This window comes from Meriones unguiculatus, chromosome 17 (assembly GCF_030254825.1).
Source record: "Meriones unguiculatus strain TT.TT164.6M chromosome 17, Bangor_MerUng_6.1, whole genome shotgun sequence".
Taxonomy (NCBI): domain Eukaryota; kingdom Metazoa; phylum Chordata; class Mammalia; order Rodentia; family Muridae; genus Meriones; species Meriones unguiculatus.
In genome coordinates this window covers 79,384,920-79,409,689 of record NC_083364.1, presented here as the reverse complement: position 1 = coordinate 79,409,689, position 24,770 = coordinate 79,384,920, and the positions used below count along the sequence as shown (strand labels likewise).

Sequence of the window (24,770 nt, the reverse complement as noted above, 5' to 3'; positions counted from 1 at the left end):
TGAATCCCCATAAAGTAGAAGTATTGGGCTTTAAAAGACCCTATTACATGTAGTGTCTTGATTTAGTAGAGAGATGAGAATGATACACTATGGTACATCTACAAAATATATGATAAAATCAATGAGAAATCATCTTCTTGGTGTTTACTGAAGGCCTCATTAACCTGTGTCTGAATCCAATCCAAATGCTTACAGGAAGTCACTAATATACCATCCCTACAGAGATGAATTTCAAGTAAGGGTCAAGACAGAGATGAACTTTTGTAAATTTATGTATGCTCTCAATGTACTATCAATGAAACCAGGGGATATGTTTATTTTCCAAAAGGTCAAAATGCTTTTTCTGAAAACATAGTGATAGAAAAATCATCTCATAAATACAGAAATCAGTTCTAAAATCATTCAATGAATGAGGAAGTTAATTACGAACCTCTTAACTTTCATTTTAAATGGGAATTGGTTTTTCTTATATAAAAAGAAAAGGACGGATACTTCCCATGCATGTCCACTCTGACTATGCTTCACTTAATTTTCACAAATAAGGAATAATAATAATGATAATAGCTGTTGTTTTTCTGACCACTAGTAATAGGCAGAGCCTCTTTTCAGGAACATTTGATGTTGCCAGTGCTCTAGAAGTGAGACACACAGAAGACAACAAAAGGTCTGGGCCACAGTAAGATATTCTAATTCTTATAATCTGACACAAGTCTTATAATTTGCCTCTATTTGTATATGAGTTCTCCCGATCAAAGACTCATTGAAGTGTTCTAACTTCAAGTGTTCAAGTGTTAACTGGTAAAGGAAGACTGTTCCCAAAGTACAATGTGAGGAAGAAAGCTGTTTAAAGACAAAGCTAGCTACAGCATAGGGACCTAAAGATGCTCTGGGCCACGGCAAAACCAAGTTACTGTGCTGTAACTAATGTGGAGAATAATGATAACATTTCTCAGGGAAAAGCGTGTACAGTGTGTTCTGTCACTGGCCCCAGGTAGCCCCCTGGAGAGACAGTAGGGAGGTTCCCCCCAGGAGTGTACTACATTGCAAGAGAGGAAAACTAAATTTGAGTAAGCTTCCCTTTCCCCACCAATTAAACCCTTATCATTATGATTCTGTTTCCTCTTTTTCCCTTCTTGCTTTTCACTAGAAGAGAAGTAATTTCCCTAACAACTAGTCTGTAGACAACCAAGATTAGCAAAATTAAGTATGACTATGAAAGGTAGGTTGAAGTAACCCTTGCCTAGTCACATAACGGACCACTCCATTTTGCTATGATGGGTAGAAGACCTTATGTCTTGATTTTTTTTCTGCTCCACTAAGGTAAACAAACATGTAAACAACAGTGAAAACATTGCATCAGCTTCACTTTAACAGGGCTGACCTCTGAGAAAAGACAACATTAGAAGACAGAGGATAGAAACTGCAGTGCAGAATCAAAAGAATTCCCAGGTCCTATAAATATCAGTCTTACAGGGACTACTTTCAGATGTCCAAAGAATTTCAGGAGCAAGTTTTAAAATAGAGAATCTCTAAAATAAGGTGAAAATTGAAGCTGAATGCCACACTTCATGCTAGTATCACCAGCGTTTGGAAGGCTGGAGCAGGAGGATCACATATTTGAGACAAGCCTGGGCCACATAGTGATAATCTGCTGTCTCTCTATGTAAAAAAGCTGAAGTTTGTATAAAACAAACAAACAAGAAAAACCTGAACCATCGCACAAAAAGAACTAACCAATAGTTTATACACTTTTCTGCAAGTTTCAAGACTTTCCATTAGTCCCGAAATAACTTTCACTGCGGTTCCATCCTCTGTCAATCTTATGGATACCAAGACAACTAAACAAACTTATTTTCCACTTCTTAGAAACTCATCATTTGCTATGTCAGAAGACATTCTAGAAGTAGTTTCCTCAAATCAATTGCCACAGGGTTTGAGCCTTAGTTTTACTGTTGTTAATTGGGGATGTGACTAGTTTACTTGTGGGTTTGTAAGTACATATGTGTGGTAGTGTCTGTATGAGTATATCTGCAGTTAGGCATCTGTATTCATTCACCCACATGGCAGCCGGAGCAGGACGCTAGGCATTTTGCTAGGTAACTATACACCTTGATCTCTTGAGAGGAAGTTTCTCATTGAGCCTGGAGCTACCCAGGCAGCCAGCAAGGAGCCATCTTGTGTTTCCTTTCTCTCTATGTCAAGCGTGCTGGAGTTGTAGGCTTGTGAGCAGCCATCACCTGCTTTTGATAATGGGTGCTGAAATCTGCACTCGCATCTTCCTGCTCATGCAACAAGCATTCTTAACCACAGTGTCATCTTACCTGCCCTAGATGACAGCATTTCAGTAAATGACCTTTGAGACTCTTTTATAGTTATTACCTGTGACCCAAGACTATATTTGTGACAGTTTAGGAAAGAAGACAAAATACAAAAGGAAGCATATTAATGACAAAACAAGAGAATGGAAATTCCAGAGCAGTTTTCTTCAACATTATTAATTACATCTTAATGTGAACACTGAGAATAAACAGATCTTGAAAAATGAATGCAAGTTTCCAGAAAGTAAAATATTTCAAAAGCATAAAGCGTGCATGTACCTACATGTATGTGCACAGATGCACATGCACACACACACACACACAGGGGATTCAGGAAAAACAGAGGTAGAGGCAGCATGGAGTAGGGGATAGGGAGTGAAGGTGGGTTAGATATGACTAAAGTACACTGTTTACTTATTTCTGAACACTTCACCATGAAATCCATTCTTTTATACAAATAATATGTGCTAATAAAAATTTAAATCATTTCAAATAAATGGAATGTCAAAAATTTTCATATTCATCCCTACTTCACCATAATAGCTTTGACTTGCTGCCTTCTTTCTTCCATGTTACTTATAACATAAACTAAACACCGCTATCACATATTTTCCAATAAGAGGTCAATGATGTTGTTATGCTAATTCCAGACGAGTTGAGTATAAGGTTTAAACATTGCCCATCTGAGTACAACAAGTTCCTGCCATATATATGCACTGGCAGCGTCATTCCAAACCTGTGTTTATGGACGTTGGTGATGCTCCACTTCACTACATCAGACCTAGAGCTGCAGTGAGTCAAATGGATGGTGGAAATGCACAAGTATGAGCTCAAGAGCAGCAGAGACAGATGTCAGAAAGCATGTGGCGAGTTTGTGCTGATCTAAGGGAAGCAGACTGTAAACGACTTTAATGCCTTTCGGAGGAGTTTGTTTTATTGACCTTTTAAAAACTCACATAGCCCTTTGAATAAAGATGGCAGAGAGTGAAAGAACATAAGAAGTTTAAAGAAAACCATTTTTAAATGTGGGTCAGAATAAAATATTGTATGTTAATAAAAATCAAGCAGGAATAGGGAACAAGACCTAACCCCCTGCCTGCACTATGGTTTAACTTCAAACATCCATAGAGCAATAGCACATGTATGTTTCTTTCACATCGGTCACCAGCTGGCAGAAGGACGGAACATCATGGCTGCGTTCACTCAGTCGCCATCACCGAGCTTCGGCTACATGCTAATTCAAGATTCACAGGTGAGCACAGAAATAGTATGGAGTCATAAAACACATGGAACACAATTACGGGATCAAGAGCTTCGGTCATGTACTGTGTGACAGTCACAGCTCATGTGTCAGAAAGCATCATCCTACATGTACGCTAGGCTGTGGCATTTTATTTCTGTGCTCTCTGTGTTGTTCACACAATGACGTTCCCTAAACAAATTTATAACCATGGTTGTTAGTTGTTCAGTGACACATGAATGTTGGTCAAGGATCAGTAAGCTGAAATCTCTCAGGACGGGAAAATCTATAGTTCTTAGCTCAAATGAATGTCTAACACACTGTCACTGACATATCCTCTTTTCGTTAGTCAAAAGAGTGGGCGGTAAAAACAAATGCTTTCTGAACACCTACTCTAAGTAGTTCAGCTAAGTACTTTAAGTTCTGAGCTCACTCAGCTAAGTACTTTAAGTTCTGAGCTCACACTTACTATTCTGTGATTGTAACGATGCCATGTTATGGAGGAGACGCCTAACCTCACAAAGACTAACTTAATGGCACAACCCGTATTCCTGTATTCAGTATGATTCTGTATGACTTGTGAAAGCATCTCTTAGTTATTATGTAGTTATGCCTTTCTATATTAGGTAAGTGACCTAAGGCTAGCTTTGCCCAATGAATCCCCTCATTAAAAATAAGATTCACTGTATGTGAACACTAGATGAGAATATGTGTGTTTGGTGAGTGACACTGAAGATTTCCAGACCTATGAATATCAGCCCAAGTCTACAAACATAGGAGGGGACTGGTTGCTGATGAGAGTGTGGAGAAGCCTCATCTGGAAATCTGAATATTGTAGGGGTGTATGAGAAATAGGAAACTGTGGGGGTCACCACACAGGGGACAGTTGAGACGATAAGGAAAGAAGAAATGAGGCTGTATAAATGTCTAGAAAGTGCAATGTCTCAAGTTGAGGGCAAACAGACACAGCATAGGTTACATGTAGTAGATTTCTTTTGCTGGGACAATGGATCTATACAGAAACAGCAATTCCAAACACACAGCAGCAGAGATTGTACAAAACTACTGAAGTCCTATGTTAACTGAGGATTGAAGAGTTTGTTTTTTAGAAAATTTCCTTAAAGAGCTTACAAAAAAATCTGGTGCAACTGGTGCAAAAGCTGTTTAACACTCATGGAAGTTATCATACAGTGTGACTTTACCATTACAGTTCTTTATCCATTGTAGGCATAAGGTTATTGTGAAATTCAAACGTTGATTTCTGTAACCCCATATCTGGTTGTAATCCTTGTTCTGAGAATCTCCTGTTTCAATATTGTGTAACTACTGCTCCCCTATTTTCCCATGATATGCCAATAAAGCAGCTAACAGCTAGTTGCAGAAAAGAGGAGAAAATAGGGCTGGACTTCCTGCCAGCTAGGAGAGGAGGAGAGAGAAGAGGAAGTAGGGGTTCAGTTACTGGAAAGGTCCAGGAGAACTCAGCAGATAAGAGCTGGAGCAGAAAAGCTACAAAGTGCAAGTTTCTCTGGGGTGTACACTGGGAGGCTTAGAGGGTTAAGACTAGGATAATACCTGCTCAGTTATTGTGTTATGAAGCTTTTAAAAATAATACAATAGAGTCTCAGTTATTTTGGTGATTGCTAGATTAAGAGAGAAACTGAGAAGCAAACACAATTTTATAGAACTTACTAACAATCGACAAAAGTGTGTGCTGGTGATACAAGCTACTTTGGGTGTACTAGATGTAATTCCTAGTTATTGAGTGACACAAAACACCGACTTTACATATCCTAACATTTAAGAAAGAAGGCTTCTTTTAAGTTCTTTAACTTTGATATAAATTCTTACCTTCTTTGGTATGTTTTCCTGTGATCATGAAATCATAATTTAATGATGTATATTTTCTCACATAGTTAACAATAGGAAAATATATTATTTATGCCCCTACACTAAAACTTTAATATTTAAAACACTATGTAAGCACATCAGCCAAACAAAAGTATAAGGTGTCCAAGTAAAATATAAATGTCAGATAGACAACAGAAACAGATTATTTTAGACATATTAATATTTAAAAAAATCATTGTTGGGCTCAAGAGGTGTTTCAGTGGGTAAGAGCACTTGATATTCTTGTCAGTGACCTCGGTTTGATTACAAACAACCACATAATGACTCATAACTGTATATAAGTCCAATTCCAGAGGATCCAATGCTTTCTCTGACACTTGTGAACACCACACTCTCTTAGCGCACATGCATACTTGCAGGCGAAATACAAACATAAAAAAGAAAAGTTTAAAAATTGTGTATTTCAAATTTAAATTAAACCTGTGTCCCATATTTTTTATTTGATAAAATTTCCAGCACTTTTATACAATGTGAATGATTTAAGAGAAAACTATCTAAGCAAAGATTATTTTCTGTGCTCCCAATTATCCACAAAATCTGAAAAGGTCATTTTTTTCAGGCCAAGGTATTTCAAAGTTTTATCGATGGCAGATAATAAGCAACACCATTCTCCAAGCTCACCAAGTCTCTTTGACATTCTCAAAAGAAAGCAGGGTAAAGGACCTAAGTCAATGGAAATAGTATTAACCATCCTGTAGAAGGCCTTTTCTATCCCCCGGGTTGGTCTAGGGTCTTTCTGCAGGGTAGTAGGAAGGGATCTTACCTGTGACACACATGTACTATACACCCGAAATTTTAAATGTACGCGTTGCTTCCTAGGTGAAAGGAATCCTGCCTCAGGAAATTATCCAAGACCATGACATAGTAGTTTAACAAAAACCATATTTAGACCGTCAAGGGGCCATAGTGGTGGTTCACCAAGGAACACTTGAATATGTTTTAAAACCCCAATGATACAGCAAGAGATGTGAGTGGTAAAATAACAATTTTTTGTACAATGGTTTTGAACTTAAAAATATTAGTGATTGGTTAATTTCATAAATCTCCTTCAAAAATAACATCATAGGTTTTAATTCAGACTAGACTTTTGACCTTTAAGATGCCATGAGAAAGCTCCTAATAGAATAATAATACATTCCAGAGGGCCTAGAAATATCTTTGAAAACAAAGAACTTTACACTGAAACAAAAGTTATTAAATATTTTGTACAGAGATTCTCAACACAATCCATAAATAACACAAAGTTCAACTTAATTTAACAGGCATTGATTCAATACAAATGTGGTTCTTCCTAAGTACATAACAGAAAGTACAAAGTCAAATCACAGTTCCTTTGGGCACTGATTCTTATTAATGGAACTTATTAATGGAAGTTCTTGTGGACAAGCACGAAAGTATGTCCCTACAAAACTAGCTGTTTGGTTTACACAGTAGAGATTAGGGTATAAAGTAAAAAGTTTAAGAGCATACTGCTTCCCATGTAGGCCATTCACAACTAAACCCAATGGGAATTTTAGGGAAAAGCTGGTATAATCAGGGGTCACCCCACACCAGTACTATGTGTTCTGGCAGAAAAGAGAGGTGTGTGTTTAAGGCTCACAGTGACAGACATGTATACCGCCATTTGCTAACAGGAAGTAAGACTAACTAAGTGTTTATTTGTGGGAAATTACTCACTTATTCTAATAGCATAATCTATGTTCTGCTGCACTGTTTTCAAATAGTCACATGCCTAGTAATTTATCTGATCCTTCCATAGTTATTCTGGCCAATTTAGTTCACAATCCTGTGAAGTCACAATATTATGAACTTGGCTGGGTTTTTCACCCAGGGTTCAATATATTGCTTATATTAGGCTGCGCTTTTCTTTCCACTCCTTCCATCTCACTTTACTGTCATCTGCTACAAAGAATTTAAGGTAGATCACAGGTGACAGAAGAAGGCAAGGGGCACTTTAAATATCACTAAAGTATGTTTACAAAATGCATCGAATGAACACTATAAATATAAACATATCACAGTGCCACAGAATATATATTGGTGAAGTATGATTCATTAATAAGTGAATGTTTTTTTTGTTGTAGTCAATGCTTCATCTGATACAAAATGTTAGTGTACAGTAGAACCTGCTGCCTAAGGGAACGAATGATTCAATTTGGATGGTTGACCCTATATGACCAAATGTCAATCCTCAACATGTAGTATTTTTTCCTTCCATTTTAGGATCCAGATTGCCTATTTCTAATTCACATCATCAATGGTCCTAGAACTTGGATATCTTTCAAGTTAATCTTGTGAACTTTTATATTCATATTTGCTAATTATTTTTATTTAGAAACATACAGTAATTTTAACAGCCTTAGAAATGACTTGGTAAAATTTGTCATGATCAAAGGTAAAAATATAATTATCAGATGGATATTTCTCATTTTATGGAGTTTTAAAAACCTTCTTTGCTGAAGCTATTACTTTTGCTCTGCAGAATTTCTGTCTTTTCTGTGTAACCAATGAAATGAATTATAACTTTATCTTCTCTGTTCTTCTTCCCTAGCTGTCTACAATTCTAGTTACCTTTAGAAAGTACATATACAAGATCATAATTCTATAATGTGATATAATATTTTGTTAGTGTGTGTATGTGATGTGTGTGTGGTGTGTGTGTGTGTGTGTGTGTGTGTGTGTGTGTGATATGTTCAGGGGCTCTCAGAGGCCAGACGAGTGTATCGGATATTGTAAAGCTACGGTTACAGATGTTGCAAACTACCCAAGTGGGTGCTGGAAGTGAAACTCAGATCCTCTGAAAGATCAGCTGAGCCACCTTTCCGGCGCCCTCTTATAATATTCTAAAGCATACTATTCAGTTGTGCATCATGGCTGGCTTCTGTTTGATACTTAACTCCGCCGGATTGAATAGAAAATTACAGTTTCTTTGCAAGAGTATGTATTTGATCCTTTCAGCATGTATATCATGTAACCTCCAAATATAAACAACCAGTATTGGTGTAAATAAATATATATAAAAAATGAAATGGATGCTAGATTCTGAAGGACTAATCCATGACAAAGACATACTAGCTAACTACTTTCTTGCCCATTTTTTCCACTTTTTTGTGCTCAGGCAGCACTCTATGTCAGGATACCGTCGTTCTATTTTCCAATGTCAATTTCACCTTTAGTACTTTATTGCTTTTTGTAGCATATTTTCAGAAAGATTTTTTTTCAGGGACCCTAGCTATTTGTATAAATAATAATTTATATAAATTATATACATAATTTATATTTCTATAAATAATAATTTAGTCACATTTGCTGGCACACACCTATAATTTAGCACTCATAAATCTAAGGCAAGAGAATCACAAGTTCAAATATATTGTTCAAATGTACTGTATATTATGTTCAAATAAGCATGGTGAGGCCCAGACCTGCCTTGGTTATGAGCTAAACCACATCTCAAAAAACAATGGTTGAAAACAATTGGTGTTCAGTTTCTAAGGCTCATATATCATTCAGCATTCAGAAGTTGTTTTGTTTAGTACCATTATTGGTGATTTTTAAATAATAAAATTTTGGATGTTCAAGTCTTCTGTTCCAAAAAAATTAATGATCACAAAGCCAAGAATTAAGGTGGTGTGTATGTATATATATATATATATATATATATATATATATATATATATATACGTGTGTGTATGTATATATATATATGTGTGTGTGTGTGTGTGTGCGTATGTATATATGTATGTATATATATACATACACACACTACCTTAACATGTATATATACATACATATATACAAACATATATAAATAAAAACATATGATTTATAGGATCTATTCCATGATTGATTAAAATAGTTATAAACTGACATTTTTAATGTGAAAAACTACTTAAACTTAGAGCTGAAGAATGATCTATGCAAGATGAAATCACTGACATATTCTCTCTTAGGATCCACTAAAATGGATGGCAAACCAAAAATATTCATAAAAGTCTTATTTGCTTTTATAACACGCTAATATAAAATGCCTTTTTCCTAAATAAAAATGTTTCCAAATTTTAAAATTATATTTACATATTTATTTATTATAAATTTCATTACATGTTTGTGGGGCTTTCAGTAGAAAAATATCAGTTGTTTGAAAAAACATAAAGGATAATAGATATTAAGGAAGAAAAACAGTTTGTCCGGAAAAGATACTTAAATGGTTAACATAAATATACGTTATTTAAAGCTATAAACTGTGATGAATTAGAAAGAATAAATTCATCCTACTTTTTATTGAAGAGAAAAAGTATTCTCAAATTTTAACTTGTATATATAGAATAAATCAAAACAGTAAAAAATATCGGTATACTACTGACTCATTATCAGAGGTCTGGAATGTAAAGTTATGGAAGTTTAATTGGTTCAATAAAGGAAATTCAATTTTAGAAACTCTTCACAGAGTGAAATCTTATACCCCATGTATTGATCTTGTAAATATTTACAGTTAAGATGTATAAGCATTAAAATAATACAATAAAAAATAAGATATGGACTTTGCCCTCAAGGAGCTTACAGTCTAGGATGGAAAATATAAATAATCATATCTATAGCTGTAACATAAGATAGAAAGTGATGGGTCATGAGAAAACTTAGATCTTATGGAATTTATTAACATTCACAGACATACTCTCTGTAGTGGCTAGGCATGGAATAAAAGCAGACCAATAATCTATTTAAAAATTAAATGTCAAATTTTGTGAATTTGTTGATGAAAAACCAAAGTTTAGCTATTAATGCAACTTAATTCACCATGCATCAGTTCTTTAGAATGGTAAACACGAAATAGCAACCCATTAAAGATACTACTGTGTCATTGTTTATAAGCAGACACAAGAAGAATCCTAACAGTTAGGTTTGGAATGATCATTTAAATGTATTAAAACCTCACCCACTCATGACACATTACTTTCTTGCACAGAAATTTGCTCAGTGAGGTTAAAGGGATGAAGACTTCCTCGACGGCTCAAGTGTGCTCCAAGGAAAGCTAGAAGGTTGTACAGTTAACTCCCAGGGTATAACTCTAAACCATACAACCTACTACCTCAACCCGGATGCACACAGCTTCCAGTGCTCCTCCACACTCCTTATCACATCTTCAGTCAGCTCCTCCAAACATGGCGGCCAAGCACCAGAGCGCGTGGCAAGGTTGTAGACAGAATATTCTAGTGGATTACCAATCAACTTCAATTATATCTTACAGGGCCACCCCAATTTGGTGGGTTTATTGTATAGGTCACATGAAACATCTTTTGACATCTCATTTGCCACACTTTTACTAGCAGTGAATAAATTTAAAAGTCACTAGTATGAGCCCTCAATTTTGAAGAGAAACAGGATCAATTGCAACATATAAATCTAGTTATAGACTTTATTCTGCTGTTGAAGTGGATAAGGCACATTGACAGAGAAAGTACTGAAGTTTCTCAACAACAGCTATTCCGATTTTGCTCAAAGCCAGCTATTAAAAAACAAAAACAAAAACAAAAAAAAAGCCACCAACCTTTTGAAAGCAGTTTATTGCTCTTGAATTTAGCCTCAAATGGCTAGTACTATACATAGTTCCAGAAAGTCAACAATTAAAACGTGCCTTGTAAGACATGTGAGGATTAATATACACATAAAGAACAAATGAAGTACGATTGTTTCAAGACTGTGTAAGAAAGTGGAGTGTTAGCAGAAATGTCCTGAAATGTGATGGATCAACAATCTACATAATGTTTTGTCAGATCACCACAGTGCCACAGACCCATAGAAACGAGCTTGTGCGGTCCACTTCACCACAAGATCGGATCTACGGGTTTATGTCAATGGGCATTATCTCACATGGACTCCCTACTAAGGTAGCATTTGTTCTGAACATCTAATGAATGTAGGGAATAAAAATAGTATTAATATTTTAGAGTAAATGTTTTAAAGGCTGTGCTCTCAGGATGCATATTTTCAGCTAAAGATCTTCAGAAATACGCTGACTTAAATACAGGTTTGTAAATGTGGGGATTAAAAAAAGTAGTTTTTTAAGTTCCTTTTTTTATAGATTGCTTTTGTTTTAATTGTGAATATTTTAGCTTTCTTAAACTGTCCTAATTAAGAATCTATATATGAATATATGAATTATGTTATTGTGAGGCATAAGTATAGTATTGTGAATCTACAATTAAAATAAAATTATTAATTATATATATATATATATATATATACTTGGGTGCTTGTATTTATTCACACAAAACTTAGTTAATGATTTTAAAGACTTAGTAACAGTATAGCTTTTATAAAACAAATGAGATTTGGTTGACTAGGGAAAGAACTCAAAAATTATAAATCCTAAATCTACAGATATGTGTCTATAATTGGGAAATGACTAGACTTCTACAGTAGTGAGAAAAGGTGGTATCAGAAATCTAAAATCAATGCCGTGATACAAAAGTGTTATTACTGCTAATCTTCATGGTTTGTATTCATTCACATCACGTGAAAGAGCATATATTTTCTTTAAACAACATACATTTAAATTTATTTTCCAAAATTATATTCATTCAATAAGATATATACTCACATATAACTCTCCCCTGTTCAACAGGTTGAAATGAAATAAATATTATTAATTTTGTAAGCTACCAGACTGTATGGAAGCAAGCCAGTGAGGATACATAAAACCAGTTACATGTACTTTTTTAGGATTCTAAGCTCATCTGCAGCAAAATTATAAGTTGTACAATCGTTAATCATTTCACTCATATCAAAAAATTATTTAGCTTTTCTTAATTATATCTTCATTGTGAAAAATAATACTGCATAGTAATTACTTCATGATTTGGCGTGTTTTGAAATAAATAAAAATAGAATGTATTTTCTAGAGTCTAATACAGATAATTTGGTCTACACAATTTTCACCATTATTTATTTTCAAATCCTTCTCCTACTTATTAAAACTATAGTAAATAATCAACAATAATACATCCAATTGTAGTAGAAAGTATTTCAGTGTGTATTTATACATTTCATGTAAGAAAAAGAGGAAATACTTGCTGTAGCTTTTATTACTACAAAATGTGCTTTGGCTTATTGTCTTACCAGATATATAAAAAAATGAAGAAACTAACCATGAGTTTACACCTTTCTCCCAGATTTTACCTCCTTTTATATGGCAGAGCTACTAAAAACACATTTTTCTTTTCATTAAATAGCCTCCTATTCAACCATCCTCTACCTGTGCTGTATGAATCAATATACACATATGTCATTGGAATGATGGTAACTGAGCATTGATCACAAAACGAAACAAAAGCTTGACAAAGGCAAGTAATACTGTAAACTCTTGAAGGAAACCATCAGTAAAAATTCCAATAGCTAGCTTCATAAAGGGAAGGACAATTTCTTATACCAAGCACAGAATCATTTTCTTTTTAATAGTGTAGATTAATTATACTTCACACTTGTGTTTTTCATTTTTACCTGAGATGATTTTCTCCTATGGTCATTTTCTTTTCTTCTCATATCCACCTTAAGGGTTCCCCTAAAACAACCACAAAAAGAAAATATCAGACAGCTGCCACCTACAAGGATCATCTGTGTGGACTGTGAGGAAGGGAGTAGGTGGCTGGGAAGAAAGCACAATGACAAAATGGGGAAAACCTTTAAAAGTATTTTTCTTAAGGCTTGCCAGAGTGTGAAGGCCCCACCCAGGATACTCATATGACACAGAGGTACTTTCACAGTTTGCATTTACGTGTTCATTTTGGTTGATGTTGCTTTCACAGTAACAGTTGTGAAAGTGAAAGGAGAAGGTTCTCACGGAAGCGCCTAGGTTCTGCACAATGAAGTGGTGAAAGCTCAAAAGAGCTTTGGATTTGGCATGGAGCTTAATAAGATAATTAAGAGTGTGGAGATTAATGGCTCCTGAAATAACATTCAAAATAATGTTTTTTTAACTAAAGGATCATGAAACATGAAAACAGGTTTATCAATATTAATTAAGCCTTTGAAAGTTGACTTTCCACTAACAAAAGGGGAACAAGAGCTATTCTGTAAATAATTAGTGAACAATAACCAATAAACTCGATGAAACATTTTATTCAAATGTTATCTGTATATAAGATCTGTGTATCCTCTCATGATTCAACGTTAAATAACCAAAAAGAAGACAGACTTAACCATCTGTATATTTCTCTTTGTTTATCCGATGTGTGCCTGATATCATGAAATATAATTATAAAAGCACAACAATTTCCCTTAAGTTAATTTCTTATGGACATTATCATATCAGTTCTTACTATGAAAATTATAATTTTGATTGATAAACAAAGCATATCCTAAAGCATTTTCTCTTTTCAATTTTCCCCTGCATGTTTAGAAACATTTTGTTTAAATAATAAATTTAAAAGAAGGGTGTATCATCTAATCCTCTTCCAGGAAAACTGCATTGTTACAAGGTGTTGAACTTGTGCAGCAATTTCCTTGTACAAACAGACGAAATAACTGCAATACAGTGTGTTCACCTGCCGTGCCCAGCAACTCTGAACTTGAAGTTTGCACAGACTTTCCCCCCCAAAATGTGGAAGGGAAACTTCTAACACTTTGTAACTGCTCTAGGGCAAATTCTTTTTCCATGTATTTTTAGAAGTAAAATTATTAAGGAACAAGCTATTTGGTACTTAGCAACTGAGAATGTGCTCTTTGAATCCCCATTTCTCTTCTACTGCAACCCGTGTTAAGAACTCCTCCCAAACTAATTTTAGTTAGCAGTATTTGGGTGCGTTTTTCCAAGCAAGATCTCTTTTCAGAACTTAGAGAAGTTTCTTCTTTTGCATTTCAAATTATGAGTCACAGAAAAGGTTCTATTTTCTTTACTACTGAATTCCAAGCCCTTTCCTCCGGGGGGAAAAAAAAAGTATTACTGGACACAAAAATCACAGATAACACACAGTACTCTCTGTCTAAAACTTCTATACACAACAAAAGCAGGAGCACATTTCTATAGAGAGTTTTCTATTTTCAGTTTAGTGTCTATGCTAATCACAATTAGAGTAAGAAAGCAAAGAGAAAAGTGTAAAGTGGGTGATGAGTTAACAAGAGTAAATTGAAAGTGCAAGGACCCTGCTTTATGTAACAGAAAGCGTAAAAAGAAACAACAAAAGTTATACCTGATATGAAAGTGCGGCTTCACCAAGTGCAATGTACTGCTCTTAGGCCATAGTTTTTGAAATAATAAATAAAAACAATAAATAAAAATAAAGAAGGCTCATTTGGTTGTGACGCCTTCAGAGCTGCTTTACAAAGCCCGATGTCTCTGGAGTTAGACAAGTCAAAGTTTGCTTTTTTTTTTTTTTTGGTTTGTTTTGGTTTGCAGTTTTGTTTGTTTGTTTTTGTTTCCAAGCAGGCGCATCTCATCATTATCATTATTTTTCAGCACTCTTGCAAGGACTGAGAAGCTCAGGGCTTTTTGATTTGTTTGATTTTGTTGCTGTTCCTTCAGGGCTCCTGCTATTTCTCAGAGGAGGTCCGGAGGGCTTGTCTTCATGCTCTTCCTTCTCCGTATTCCAGGCACAAAGCACTGCGCAGAAGCTGCACCAATCGTTGCCATCAACTGGCAGCCGAATGGTAGAATGGGAGAGACCCGGAATCCTTCCAGGCTGCGCTGGCTTGAGAAATGACGACTGCATGCGTTCGTCTCCCGAACCGAAGGGGTGAAAAGGCTGGGTGCCAGTTTCCTACTCGGCTGCAATGATCTCATGCTCACTGCTCTGTCGTCCTGTTCGACCAGTTCAAATGCCTGTTCATTATAAACCAAATACATACATAAATAAATAACCCAACTACTTGGATTATTCAGTACCCCAAAAGGATATTAATATAAAATCAAAAGATAAATCAGCAGTTCAGAAAAGAAAGAAAAAACACATACAATTTTAGGATTCACTTGCTATGCCTCAATATTCTGTTATTATTTTCCTTTTCTCTCTCTCTTTAGAGATAAGCAGCAGAATTTATCAGGCGTGAAAGGGACAGCCTCCTGGTGGCCTGCCAAAAACCCAGAATAAAGGCGAAGTTGTGCTTCAAAGCTCAGTTGCTTGCTGAGTCTGGCTAAAGTCAAGTATTAAGATCCACCATTTTCTGATCCTTGCTGGAGAAGAAGAAAAAAGTCAGGCCCGTTTACTGCTTCCAAGTCTCCGTTGGCACCATCACAAAATCTCAGTCGTCAGGTCACATGATTCTCTGCCAAATGTAGAGTGAGTGCATTCCCATCAACCATTCTGCTGATACTGCGAAGGCAGCTATTGTCTCGTTTAGACCCAAAGTTCAGCCCACTCTTCATTGAATTAGCTGAAAAACGCATCACCTTTGGGGGCTGGGAGTCATGGAAACGTCTACCTGGCAAGCTGCCCACTTTTCCTGCCCATCAACCAGAGATGGGATTGTGCTGCCTAAAGCAGTCATGACTTGGAATGTGAAGAGCCGTCCAAAGTGAATCTCATTCTTGAAACGCTTGTTTCATTTGCACAGAAAACTCAAGCTAGTAGTTGAGAGAGAGAGAGAGAGAAAGAGAGAGAGGAAAGACAGAGAAAGAGAGAGAGAGAGAAGAGAGAGAGAGAGAAAGAGAGAATATTTTTCCTATCAAAAGTAGCAAATAAAGGTCTGAACATGCCTACTTCACAACTTTTTTTCTCAATACACCCAAACGGTTCTCAAATAAGACTGAATGCCCTGCACACTTTCTTCATTAAAGGCATCGCTAATTTTTCTTTACCGAACATGCAACGAACCCAGGACGTTTGTTTTATTCTCCTACTTTTAAGACTTCAAAGCAAAACAAAACAAAATCTCTGAGTTTTCCTTTTTGCATTTTCATTACTTTCTGATTTTATCTAGCACCAAATTTGTGCTACATGGTCACAATATCCACTAGCAAAAGAGACGTATTATTGCTACCATCTCCAACAAAGTGGTCCCCTGAGAGGCTGGGTTGTCTCTTCCAGCAGGCAAACCCCTGCAACTGGGTCTTGTGATAATCCGCATCACCACCTAGCACAGCTGCTATGCAAGTTTGCAGAGACTGACACATTTGAGAAGTGTTCTTTCTGTTCTCTCATGGCTACAGTTTGCCTCTGTGTCATGAAAGATGCCTTTGAAAGATGCAGGGAGTGAGTGTATCAACAGCTCTTAGGCTATAAAACGAATTGCTTCCCCCTCCCTGGTGAATTTCTATTCCGGCACGCAATAAGAGTTCCCATGTATAACCATTTCTATACTTTCTATCAAAAGTGGAGTGAATTCAGTCTTTAAATATTTCCTTAATCAAAATCTAAAGCCAAGTAGGAAAGTAAGCATTAACAGTTAATCCAAAGATAAAGTGCACAATTTAAAAGATGTATATTTTCATAGGCCATTGAAAAATTTGCAGTGATTGTATCTAATGTAAATTATGTTTGCAAGAAGTCTCAAATTATGTTCAATACCTTATCTGAATAATGGGTCTGCATCCCTCGCCAGGAATACACATATATTAAATAATATTGGACAATTCAAACCATGACTTGCCTAAACATTATTTTTTGAAAGTCAGGGAACTAGGAAATGTCCAGTCAATGGTTTTAAGGGTTCCTGTCCTATTCATGAGGTTATATGAGGAGCAGTGGATATGAATATCACACGCACATATGGGAAACATCATCAGATCCTGCCTGTCTGTAATTGAAAGCTGCATGCAGTTCTACACAGTAGAACTGGACCTTAAACATGTGCTGAATTTTGCAATTGCTTTTCTCCTAGACTAAAAAATTCTGGGCAAATTTTGCTAGAGTCCTAACCACAAGGCTAAAGAGTGTTGGGTGGAAAATTGTGCAATGCAAATCTATAGCCCTGTATTTTAAGACTGCAAAAAGTAGGTGACAGACATAGAATGGAAAATTTAAATTCCTAATGACTGCTCTGTTATGCAGCAATTAAGCACCAGTGTTTGCTAGGCCTTGCAATAGGCATAGGGGAATAACAATAAGCCAAATGGATAAGACTCCCAAGGGATGTCATTCAGTAACTACTTGGAAATGAGAAAAACTCACTACAAAACAGTGAAACTAGTACCTAAAGTAAATTTATTATAGTGAAACTCTTCATGAAACAACCAGGAAGAAATTGAAGAATGGAAGTGACATGCATATTAAATATAAATCACAGAAAGAAATGTTTGCTCAATCTGAAGTTTTCCCTTTCAGTGAAAGCTCATTAGTTAGTGTCTAATAATTTTATATTTAACTTCCATAAATAAACTAATGTGAAAGTGATACAGTGGCCTCCCAATTCCAAAAGAAAGAAACAAAGAAGAAGAAAGGAGGAAAAGATTGTGTGTAGGAACATGCATAAACATGGGTTTCCTAATCTTCTATTAAATGCCACCAATCTCCCTGAGGAACATGCATAAAACAGATAGAAGGAGACCATGGCAGATGAAGAGAAGATGGAAAGAAGGCTGGAGATTCAGGCTCTAAACCCTGCCATGCTTGAGAGTTCTTTTACCTTTGCTTTTTCTGGTTCATTGTAATCATGAACTCAGGAAAACAGTGACCACAAGGACAGCAATTGGTGGGACACTGCTATTTTAATTTTTCTTTTCTTTATTGTTTTTAATGACAGGGTTTCACTGTGTAGCCCTGGCTGTCCTGGAACTTGATCTGTATGCCAGGTTGGCCACAGACTCAGAGATCCTCCTGCCTCTGCCTCCTGAGTTCTGGGATTAAAGCCATGCACCGCCATATTCTACAGCCAAACATCACAGAAGGAACTGTGTCTGCGTTCTAACCCATACTTATAAAAGTCAACTTGGAAGCCTGCTGAGATTAAATAAGGAGTCCTGATGCCCTTTCCTCAATATCAGAAGAATAGTATAAGACAAGTCTAAGGAAGGGTTAAGAGAGAGGGTTCTGGGGGAGGGGAAAATGAAAAAAGATGTAATAATTCACACACACACACACACACACACACACACACACAATGATGGCAATGTAAAAACCACTAATTTTAAGCTAACTTAAAAAGTTAATAAAATAAGAACATAAGTGTATAGAATAAATCTCTAAATATTAACAATTGAAATAACAGAGGGTGGTGATTCATTTATTTAAGTATTTATTATTTTTTTTGTAGTTTTTGGTATTTATTAATTTTAAGATAATGTATTTCTATGAAGCTTAAGTTCTTCAAAATTCATATTCCTCCTGTCACTATCTCTGGACTACTATAGTTTCAAGAATGTATTAACACACCTAGATTCACAAAGTGATGTTTGCTTGTTTTTTGTTTTTTTTTTTGTTTTGCTACAATGCCCTCAAACTAGACAGCAATTGACAGAAAACTAAGATATTTCCAAGTACTTTGAAAAAACAATATATGTTTAAATAATTCATGGATTGCAAAGGTAGTCTTAAGCAAAACAAAAAGAAAGCATAAAATATTAAGGGAATGAAAGGAAAACTGAAAATGTAACATACAAAAATTTGTGAAATGCCATTATAGCAGTGTTCAGAGGGAAATTAATAGCAATAACTGCATACATTGAAAATATCTCAAATCCATAATCCATGCTCTAATCTCAAAACCCATAATAATAACCTAAGTAGAAATGGGAAGAAAAAATGGACATAAACAAATGAATAAAAAAAAATAAAGTCAATGAAATAATATTTGGATTCTTTTATGGTACTCATAGAGTTGACAAAAGTCCTGCAAGCCAGGAAAGTCAGATGATCCAAGCCATTATTATTAGAAAGGAAACCAGGGAGTCACATCCAGATATCAAAAGATAGTAAGGGGAAATACAAACCACATGAAGGTCAATTCGACACCTCTGCTGAACTAGGTCAAGCCTTTAAAAAAATATTTTATTTGTGTGCATTGGTGTGCCTGTGTGCACATGTGTTTGTACTCATGCCTGTGTGTTCACGTGGTTGTGCCTATGCATGGGTGTGTGTGCATGTGATTGAGTGAGTGTGTGCATACACACATGTGCATGCCTCTGTGTGAGTGTGCATGTGTGTAGGAAAGAAGAGGACACAGGACCATTGGAGCCTGGGTTACAGGTGTTCCGGGGAAGCCAGGATGTTACGTAGGTTTTAGGTTCAGTTCTCGCGGCAGAGAAGCAAGCATTTTTAACTGCTCAGATGTTTCTCCAGTCAAATGCAACTCTTCAAAATAAAACAACAAGAAAAAAATCCCAACTGTTCCAACGTGGAATGACTTGTTTCAATTCATTACAGCTATCCAGGAAGTTGAATTTATAACTTAGCAGTTTCCTCAAAAGAAATTGCCCAGGCACAGATGGCTTCCATGAATAACATTAAATAATGCTGACAGACTTAACATCAATTCTTTATATTTATTTAGATGAAATAAAAAACAGGGAACAACTTTCTGTCATTTTCTAAAACTAATAATTATCTTGATTTTAAATCCACTTGATATAATCTCTAAGAGAAAACTACAAGCCAATGGCATTCATGATTATAAACACTAAAATTTTAATAAGCTATTATCAAATTCAATTAATCAACATATAAAAATACTATATAGCATGAGCTGGTGAAGTTTATTACGAAAATGAAAGACCTGATCAAAACCAACAGAATACATTTTACAATACTAGGAGGCTAAGTAACAAAAATCTAGTCCTATCATTTGAAAATATTGAGCATCCATTCATGCATGGTTTAAAACATAATTAGGGAAAGAGAAGAACTTGAACTTGATAAAGATTTCTAAAACAATGACAAAGTGCCTGGTAGTCAATATTATATCTATCTCCAATGGTAAAATACTAAATACTGTCTCCTCTAAGTTCAGAATCAAGGCAAGAATGCTCAGGCCCAAAACCTTGACTCAATAAAATTAATCTGTAAGTTGCAGCTAGGAAAAAAAAAAAGAAAAAGAAAAAGGGATGGGATTATAGGGAAGGAGGAAAGAGTGAGATAAGACAAACAGGAGGGAGGGAAACCAGATGAGGAGGCAGTAACACAATTAAGAATTAGTAAACAATACAGATGTAGATATAAAATGATACAATCAGAATACTGGGTTTTGCCTCTTGTCCTTTCTTCTGTATTGAGCCCTCTCTGCTCCCAGTTGAGATGCTACATCCTGTTGGGTATTTTTTTGTTTGTTTGTTTTGTTTTGTTTTGTCTCGGAGTTTTTTTTAAATTTTTATTTTTATATTAATTATAGTTTATTGACTTTGTATCCCAGCTGTAGCCCCTCCCTCACTCCCTCCCATGTCCCTCCCCCAATCCACTGATAGGGGAGGCCATCCTCCTCTTCCATCTGACCCTAGGTTATCAGGTCTCATCAGGATTGGCTGCATTGTCTTCTGTGGCCTGGTAAGACTGGTAAGACTCAGGGGGAGATGGTCAAAGTGTCAGCCACTGAGTTCATGTCAGACACAGTCCCTGTTCCCATTATTAGGAAACCCACTTGGAGACTGAGTTGCCATGAACTACATCTGAGCAGGGGTTCTAGGTTATATCCATGAATGGTCCTTGGTTGGAGCCACGTCCCTTTTATTTTATTTGCCACTTCATATTTTCTGTATCCTGACTTTTCCTCCCTAATCTCCCTTCCCCTCCTATGGAACCTTCAGACTTCCTTGATTTCTGTGATTATTTCATGTTGTACACACACACCTGAGGCTTTGGAGCAAGGAACCACAGATGAGAGAACATGCCGCTTTAGTCTGCATCTGGGTTCCCATGCGCAATGCAATCTTTTTGAAGTCTATTTATATACCTGCAGGTTCATGGTTTCGTTTTGCTTTACAGCTGCGTACTATCCCATATGTTTGTTTGTTTTGTTTTGTTTTGTCTCTGAGTTTTTTTTAATTTTTATTTTTATATTAATTATAGTTTATTGACTTTGTGTATGTACCACATGTTTGCTATCCATTCATTAAACATATAGGTTGTTTCCATTCCCTGGCTAATGAGTATATGGTGGCAATGAACACTGTTAAGCAAACAGCGAGAGGATGTGGAGTCCTCTGGACATATGCTAAGGAGTGGCAGAGCTGAGCAATAAAGCGGATTTATTTTTATTAGTTCTCTGATGATCTTTCGTATGGATTTCCAGAGTGGCTGCACCAATCTGCAAGGCTACTAATGTGAATACGTGTTCCTCTTTCTATACACCTCACCAGAATTTGTTGCTATTTGTTTTTTTGTTGATCTTAGCAAAAGTGTCTCAAAATTATTTGAATTTACATTTCTCTAATTCCTAATGATGGTAAACAGGTAACCTCCACATTGTTTTTTTTTAAATTTAAATTAATTTTTTTTCAATTTATTTATTATATATTCCAATTGAAGCCGCCTCCCTCAACTCCTCCTAGTCACACCTTCCCTCCTCTTCCCCCATCCCCTTCTCCTAGTCCACTGAAAGGGAAAATTCTCCTCGTGTGCTAGCTGCCCATAGCTTATCAAGTTTCATCAGGACTGCCTGGATCCTCTTCCTCTGTGGCCTGAGAAGGCCACATCACCAGGAACAAGTGATCAAAGAACAGGCAACATAGTTGATGACAGAGGCAGCTCCTGCTCTCCTTACCCAGGAACCTACCTGGATACTGAGATGCCAATTGGGTGCATCTGAGAATGGCCATCATACCAAAAGCAATCTACAGATTGAATGCAATTCCCATCAAATTACTAACACAATTCTTTACAGACCCGGAAAAGAAATTCTCAACTTCATATAGAGAAAAAAAATAAAACAGAATAGCTAAAACAATCCTCTACAATAAAAGATCTTCTGGAGGTGTCTCCATCCCTGATATCAAGCTGTACTATAGAGCAACAGTAATAACAAACTGCATGGTACTGGAATAGAAACAAACTGGTGGATCAATGGATTCAAATAGAAGACCTAGAAATAAGCACATACTTATGAACACCCGACTTTTGACAAAGATGCCAAAAGCATACAATGGATAGCATCTTCAACAATTGCTGGTCTAATTGGATGTTCACATGTAGAAAAATGAAAATAGACCCATATCTATCTCCTTGTATAATTGGATCAAAGACCTCAACATAATATCAGACACACTAAATCTGTTGGTAGAAAAAGTGGGGAAGAGCCTCAAACTGGCACAGGAGACAATTTCCTGAACACAATACCAACAGCTCAGATTCTAAGATCAACAACCAGTAAAAAGGACTTCATGAAACTAAAAAAGCTTCTGTAAACAAAGGACACTGTCATCAGAACAAAATGACAGCCTACAGACTGGAAAAAGATCTTCACCAACCCTACATCCGATAGAGGGCTTATATCCAGAATATATAAAGAACTCAAGAAATTAGACACCAACAAACCAAATAATCCAATAAAAAAACTGGGTAACTCCTGTCCTGTTCCCTGTTTTCTCCCTCTTCCGATGTTCATCCCATTTGCCTTTCTGAGTGAGGATTGATCATCTTACCCAGTGTCCTCCTTCTTCATTAGCTTCTTTAGGTGTACATATTATAGTATGTTTATCTTATATTATATGTCTAATGTCCACATATAAGTGAGAATATATCATGTGTGTCTCTCTGCTTCTGTGATGCCTTACTCAGGGATACCTCACTCAGGTTGATCTTCTCTAGTTCCCACAATTTGTCTACAAATTTCATGATTTCCTTTTTTTATATATTAATTATAGCCAGTCCTGATGAATCCTTATAGGCTAGGGTCAGATGGAAGGGGAGGATGACCTCCCTCATCAGTGGACTTGGAGAAAGGAATGGGAGGAGATAAAGGAGAGAGGGTGGTATTGGGAGGGAATGAGGGAGGTGGTTACAGGTGGGATACAATGTGAATAAACTGTAATTAATGTTAAAAAATTTTAAAAAATGAGGTACAGAGCTAAGAAGAGAATTCCCAACAAAGGAATATAGAATGGCAGAGAAACCCTTAAAGAAATAAAGAAATGCTCAACATCCTTAGTCTTCAAGGAAATGCAAATCAAAACAACTCTGAGAGTCCATCTTCTATTGTTCTTAACCATTTAAATTTTTTTCTAGAGAACTCTCTGTTTATGTCTCCAACCCATTTTAACTGTATCAACTAAAAAGCCTCATGGAATCATTATTTTTTATTTTAAACTATTATTATTATTATTATTAATTACACTTTATTCATTTTGCATCCCCCCATAAGCCCCTCCCTCCTCCCCTCCCAATCCCACCCTTCCTCCCCTTTCTGCATGCATGCCCCTCCCCAAGTCCACTGATAGGGGATGTCTTCCTCTCCTTCTTTCTGATCTTAGACTATCAGTTCTCATCAGAAGTGGCTGCATTGTCATCTTCTGTGGCCTGGTAAGGCTGCTCCCCCCCAGGGGGAGGTGATCAAAGAGCAGGCCAATCAGATTATGTCAGAGGCAGTCCCTCTTCCCATTACTATGTAGCCCACTTGGACACTGAACTGCCATGGGCTACATCTGTGCAGGGGTTCTAGGTTATCTCCATGAATAGTCCTTGGTTGGAGTATGAGTCTCTGGTAATCATTATTTTATAGTTATCTAATATTTTACCCAATACATATATGTGTATATAGGTATATATGTGTATATATGTATATATGTGTATATATGCGTATATACATATATATAAACACATGTGCACACACACACACTTAAATGAACCAAAGACTAAGAAAAATCTCAATACTGTGCACAAAAATTCCATTCAAATGTTTGGTCAGAGTACAACAAGTGACTCCAAAAACAGTATAGATTATTTATGTAGATACAAAAAATTATTCCAAACCTTGTAACTTTATATACATTCAAAGGAATTAAATAAATGAAACAAATTTCTGGACATAAATATTGTAACAAGAGGACTTAATCTATGTGATTTTGATGCATATTGCATAATATATTATCATAATGTATTACAATTAGCTATAACATAAAACTATAATAATAGCAGATTTAATTGTTGATTGTAATTTTACCAATAAAGACTATGTGAGATTATAGAAAAAAATACACCAGATAACAGAACAGAAATCCAGAAAGGCATTCATATATGCACATCCAATTAATTGGAGCAAAATTTTAAGAACAGTAATATGAAATATGATGAATCTTTCAAAGCACAGGAATGGACAATTAGACAGGCTGAAATGAACAATAAAAGACAGAAAGAGAATTTTGATCTATTTTTAACTCCTTTGACCTAAAAGAGACAAAGTCTAATAGAATTTATAAAATAAGACTTTTAAGATTTGTGGTTATG

General features: G+C 35.9%; 1 long non-coding RNA gene across 2 annotated transcripts in view; it reads left to right on the top strand.

The window, feature by feature from the left end:
* The window catches only part of LOC132648593 (uncharacterized), a 63,184-nt gene extending 44,578 nt beyond the window's left edge, over positions 1-18,606 (top strand). For both annotated transcript variants that reach the window (XR_009587024.1, XR_009587025.1), the window contains exon 2: positions 15,058-18,606. This is a non-coding gene — a long non-coding RNA (uncharacterized LOC132648593). The remainder of the gene's footprint in view (positions 1-15,057) is intronic.
* Positions 18,607-24,770: the final 6,164 nt, after the last annotated feature.